The following is a 6659-nucleotide window of genomic DNA, read 5'->3' as shown; positions in this document are numbered from 1 at the left end:
TTTTATTTTCTTTATTATAAAAAGCTGGGCATATCTTTTGTTGTAATTATAGAATAGACAGATTTTGCCTTGACTGGAATGTAGTAAGTATATTTAAAACAAACCTGCAAATCTCACACATAGTTTTGACACATCTTACAGAGCTTTCAAATTTTCATTTTTTTCCCAGAAGATCCAGATTCGAATGAAAAATGGTTGCCTACTGACTAATGCAGGAACAAAACCTTAGGCATATACTTTATGTGATAATTGTTTTTCTTTTGCATTAAGGAACTACAGGAAAAAGCAAGAACAATGAAGCTGTTTTTATTATCAATAGGAAGAGCAATCAACATGTTTGTCAGTTCTGTTTACATTTCTTCTGTCATGGGAATTTTTTGAAAAGTAAAAATCATATTGGTGACTATCTTGCAGTGCATGCAATTTAAGGAGAGTTGCTTCACTGTTTTTTACAAAATGTCAGCCATTAACTTCACCAAGTATCTGACCAGATCATGGAAAGCAAATGTATTGACACTGCTGTCTGCATTTAAGTGGGTGAACTAAATAAAAAGACTGATATGTTTCTCAAGGATATTCCTTCTGACTTCATTTGGGGAAGATTATATTCACCTTCTAAATTCTTTGACACAAAATCTTCTCTCCTCTGCTTCATATACTATTGAAATTAGTAACAATATAGAATTTTATAGTTTAAAATTACAGGTTAAATTCAATTTGTTTTTGCATAATAGGCTGTATCAGAGACTATAGGAATCTATCTTATCAAACATTGAAGGAGAAGAGATACAATTAGTCATGTCCTATTCTACTGAACTTATCACAAATGCTCTCATCATAGTTACTGTAAAGAAGGGAGTGGAAAGGAAGAGAGAAAGAGTCCATTAGATGATAACTGCCTTTCTCAGATGTTCTATTTGGAATTTATATCATGTTTTAGGATAGAGTCAAGAACATTTGTGTTCGTATGGAAAGGGCAAATTGACTCATCAGTCTCCATTCCACCTTTAACTGCTCCAATATCTTGCCAATACTCGGCTAAGCATAGACCCAAAGCCAAAAAGTTTATTCATAGTACATATTAGAAATAGTATATGCATATCCCTTTTTAGAGAGCTTGGGAAAAATTAAAGAGGTTTTCTCACCCAGTATCTGTGTTCAGAATGAGATTCTTACGGTGCTTTTAAAAATACTAATTTTCACCTTGGCTGCTACCTATAATTATATCTAATTGATTATTATTTTTGTCTCATTATTTTAAATAGCTAGGAAGTGGTGAGGATTATCTGATTATTCTTATATGCTATTTGACTATCTGCAAACTTGTTAAATTTTTACCTGAAACTTTTTTTTTTTGTTAAATCCCAGGCTTGTTGATAGCAGAGTTGTTTTTTTTTTTTTTGTTTGTTTGTTTTTTAAAGATACCTGGTTCCTTAAAGGGAACAAGTATGATTGATTGATCTATAATTGCTCACCGCAAACATGCTATCTCCATCATTAGTACTCATCTTTGAAGAACAAATTTAACATTGTTTTGTATATGCATGTATTTAAAGAACCCAAAGTCCCACGGATATCTAACATAGTGTTCTGATTATTCTGGATATATTTTCATATTTTACGTTGTTTGCACTTAATTTCTACTTCTGAAAATTTTCTCTATATCAGAGATGGTAAAATATATGAAATACATGAAGAATTTTGTACACATCCATTCCTACTGTATCTGCTTTTTCTCATATCATGGAACAGAGGAAACCAGTGACCAAAACAGCATGACTTGAAGCAAGAAAACACTCCTCGTTATTCCCATTTCCCTTCAAATGAATAAGTCCATTTGGATTATTTTTGGTTTGCTGTTTGATGTATTTTGAAGCTGCATCTATGAATACATCTAACATAGCGCTACTATTTTCACTGTGTTGGGAAAAAAAGAAACTACAACCTAGGAACTGCAGCATCAGTGAGAATAAGGCAGAGCATGACAGAGTGTTACAGAAATAGCATGCTTGGCAAAGGAGTCTGAGCAATAAAGGCACACAAATGACTTGTTTAAGTAAGTGTAGAATTTATTTATCTCAGAACTTCCTCCACTGGAAGCATGGTCTAAAATCAATAACAGTATTTGTGAAAAGAAAGCAAGGCTCTGGAATACAAATGATCAGTAAGAACATTGTTCAATGAAGGTCAATTTCTTGACACTAATGACTGAAACTAATAGTATGAGATCAGCAGTTAAAATGTCCAGTTGTGGGGGCTGGGGAGATTGTCCAGCAGTTAAAAGCAATTGTTATTCTTGAAGAGGACTCTCTTTGGGTCTTCTGTACCCACGTGGCATGCCATAAGTCTCTACAACTTCAGTTCCAGGGACCTGAACACCTTCTGATCTCTGTGTGCATCAGGCATATGCACAGTGAATGGACATATCTGTGAGCAAAATACTCACACACCTTAAGATAGTTAAAATGCCAAGTTGAACTATATCTGAAACTCAGAATTAAAAATATTAACTACAGATTATATAGCAATTTTAGAATTTGCACATTATCTTTTATTTGACTTCCTGAAAATATGTGATGAAGGAATTATGGAAAGTCAAAGCTGGAATTGTGCTGAGCTATCTATCTACTTCCATATATTCATTCACAGGCAAACATTGATCTTTCACCCATGTTTACTTTAGCTCTACAAATGTCAACTCTGATCTCAGCATTCTTCAAATGTATATTTATTCTCCCATTAGAAATGTATAATCCTATTCCAAACGTGCTTTTCACACATCTCCCAACAGTGTGGTACTTTTAGTAATGTGTTCTATCACAAACACCACAATTACCCTAGTTAAATAGAAACTTGATTCATACATAATGAATAATAGTCAACTTGGGTAACTTCTCTTAGTCATAGATGTATTCTAATTTACAGATCATGCATTGAGCTTACATCTTCTTTGTGTAATAGTTTATTGGTCTATCATACAGAATTTGTCTTTTAATACAACTCCCCAAACTATTACAGGGAGCAATTTAGATTGTTACCTATGTGTAGTGTCCAATTGAGTCAGGACCATTTAGACAGCTGTCTATAAACAATCAAGAGAGCTGGGGATAAAATTTTATATTTGCATAGCATTTATTTTAAAATTGGGCTGCAAAAAAGAAAAAAAAAACGGTGTTATACAGAAGCACCTAAACTGCATCATCCTGAATGTGTATCTCTTTCCCATCTTTTTGTCGAGACTACATCTACAAGAAACTCAATCTGTATTTCTTAGCTGCATTGCTCAAAGGAAGTTACATTTTTTTTGATAAATTTTTATCAAGGCAAAACACTACATGTTTGAAAAGCATGGAGTTATTCTACTCCAGTGCCATGGTACTTCCCCAAAACAGTTGAAACTGTCAGTGAATACAGTTACTTTCTGCCAAGGGACATGCAAGCTGAACTTGATCCGTTTATATACATTTCAATCCTCAGGTGACTCTAAAGGCATTACAGATCTGTATGGGTTTTGATCTACTGAAAACAAGAATGGGATTTCTTGCAGGTATCCTATTCCTGTTTAGATGAACCCATTCATCATTCTGAAATAGTTCATTGACCCATTTTATCTTTTTACTTTTGTTCTATAAAATATCCCAGTTTCTTTTCTATGAAAATTGGATTATTGTACAGATATTCAAACACATGTGTTCAGAAATAAGGGCTCCTCAACTTATTACTATTATTATTATTATCGTTACTATTTAATGAAAACATCTAGCTTCTTCTCTGAAGATAATTGATCACTAGGTATAACACAAATTGCTAAACAGTCTTATTAATGAAAAAACACCAAGAGCCAGATACTGGGGTGAATGCTGAAAGATCAGAGAAACAGAATAAGCCACAGCCAACCTCACCTCACCAACTCCTCAGCCAATCCTGTTTCCATGAATTCTCACATTGAAAGCCTCAATCCTGAGGGTCTCAGTTGAACTACAGCTTAGTTCCTGTCTCCTCACACCTTATACACCATTCTCCATCCAGTCATGTCACTTCCTGGGATTAAAGGCATGTGTGCTTTCTAAGCAAAGGCATCAGATCTCAAGTTCTGGGATTAAAGGTATGTGCCACCACTGCCTGACTTTGTTGCCAGTGTGGCCTTGAATTCACAGAGATGCAGATGGATCTCTGCCTCCCAAGTCATAGAATTAAGGGTGTTTGCCACCACTGCCTGGCTCATATGTCTAATCTATTGGCTGGCTCTGTTCTCTGATTCCCAGATAAGTTTATTAGGGTACACAATATATCACCACAACTAGGTTTTTATTTTAGATAATAGTGTAGAGACTAAGAATTTCATGTAAACAAAAATAGATTTAATCACCCCTCACTGTTTCAAAAAATGAAGGCACGAACCTCTAGGTCTAAGGAAGAAGAGTACTAATTCAAACAACTTTCTAAGAGTCTGCCAAATTTGTATGTGTGTATAAAAATGCACTTCTATAGAATATTTTCAAAATGAAAGCATCTCTGTTAGTTTTGGGTTATTAATTATTCCTCAAATATTATGTGCTGAAGACTGGGTCCGTAGTTGGTATATTATATCACTGAGAAATGATTTGTGATAATCAATGGATTAATCCATAGATGGCATTATTGGAAGGTAGTGACATCTTCCACATGCAGGGCCTATTTGGAGAACACCAGAGGCATGACTTTGAACAATGTAATTTGTCTATTGATCACTTTTTTTATATACATTATTGGTCCCTTCATGCCAGGTGGTATGGAACCTAGCTCCTTACCCTATTCTATTCACCATAATGCTTTGCTTGCCACATGTCCATACTAATGGAGTCAAATGTCCATTGAATGAAACCTATCAAATAATGACCCCAATTAAATGAACATATCTTTAACATTTTTAGATGTTTCCCTCAGGTATTTGGCACAGGAGTGGAAGGCTGACTAGTACAAAGTTTATTGAAAACTGTGTTTGGTTTTCTGTTTAGGTTTGAATGTAGATATAAAACAAGTAACAAGGAACTATAAACATAAACACATATTTCCATGGAGCCTATTTTTCTCTAATTGAATTTTACAATTGAGGATAGCTATCTCTATTTCTTTTAAATAAATACACAGAAAATGCATAGACCAAGTCTTAAACATTTCATATCCAAATCATTTTAATCTGTATAAAGAGAGATATACATTTTAAAGAAGGTTAACATATGGAAATATATATTGGAATTTTCTACTTGGAGTTGCTATTAAAAAAAAAACTCTAATAGTCTTTTATGTGCTAGAGCTGTACCTGAATGTCCACTAATAATTTCTATCTTCCTATGAACCAAAGTAGTAGAAAATGTGCAATATCACAGGCTTTTAGTTATTTACAGTCAAAGAATGTGAATACATTTCTAGTATCAATATCTGTTATGTAAGCTTTCTTTAAACAGATGAAGATAAAATTTTATAGGGAAAATTAAAATTTTACTATTATTTGAGACATTAAACTGGTTCAAGGCATGTATGTGAAGAAATACAATATTTTGAGGATTTTCTTTTTAAATATTCTAGAAATTGCTAAGTGTTAGAGCATTAAAACATAATTTTGTTAGATTAATTCTGGTGCTTATGCCAACATATTTAGAATGAGACATCAGTTTCTTTTTTAAAAAGCAGGTATTGACATGAACATGAACAGGGTTAGAATTTGTGTGTGTTTTTATACTTGTCTTTCTGATGTACTAAAATAGGAAAACACTGTAAAAGTGAACTAGAAAGAGATTTTACTTCTCACCATAACTGAAATTATAACAAAGCTGCTATTTATGACAAGGAAGCATTTAGTTTCATGTGTCTTAATTGATTTCTTAACTCTGATGTTTAATGGTATAACTCACCACAACATATTTTTATACAGAATATACAGATCTTGAGTTATATGTTATCAATATTGGCCAAAAGCACTGAGAAAAATCAATAACAAAGTTGCAATGTGGCCCCTGAATACCTGATCTAATGGATGTCTGCAAGAGATGTAACAGTTTAAGTCAAAGTTGTATGAAGAACTGAGCCTTGCTCCACCAACTCTTCCTAGTTGTGCTGATGGCAGCTACACCTCCATCTATTACATCTTTCACTTCACATTGACATCAACAAGGTGGAAAGACCTCCCCAAACTGAATCAGAATTCAGCGACTAGACTTGGTTTGTTTGAAAGAAAGTCATGTTGGTATCTAATCCAGAGGCAAATGATCATTATAAAAAATTAATACAGAAGTATTACTAAAGGTAATGTATCTCCAAAGAAATAATTTTAGAAAAAAAGAGAAATTATAAGTATAATCAGGAAAACTAAAGCCATGGTTAGAATGATGTGGAAATGCCCTAGGCACAGATTTCAATATGAAGGGATGTAATCAATTGTCCTGCAAACATTGTGTTGCAGCCATTGATGAACACCACTATTTTTGTTTATTTTTATTACTTCGTATCACAAAGTTCTTCGTCAGTGCCTTTCAAATAAAAGTAGCATTAGTATCAAGGAATGTATAGAGAGTCTATCTTTGCCAATACCCACTTTATTCAATGAAACATGGCTGTTCTCCAAATTTGTTGTGCAGAGATGGCATATGTGTTACAGATCTCTTTCTAGACTGACCCTA

This window comes from Peromyscus maniculatus, chromosome 14 (genome assembly GCF_049852395.1).
Source record: "Peromyscus maniculatus bairdii isolate BWxNUB_F1_BW_parent chromosome 14, HU_Pman_BW_mat_3.1, whole genome shotgun sequence".
Lineage (NCBI taxonomy): Eukaryota > Metazoa > Chordata > Mammalia > Rodentia > Cricetidae > Peromyscus > Peromyscus maniculatus.
Note: the sequence above shows the minus strand (reverse complement) of the source record.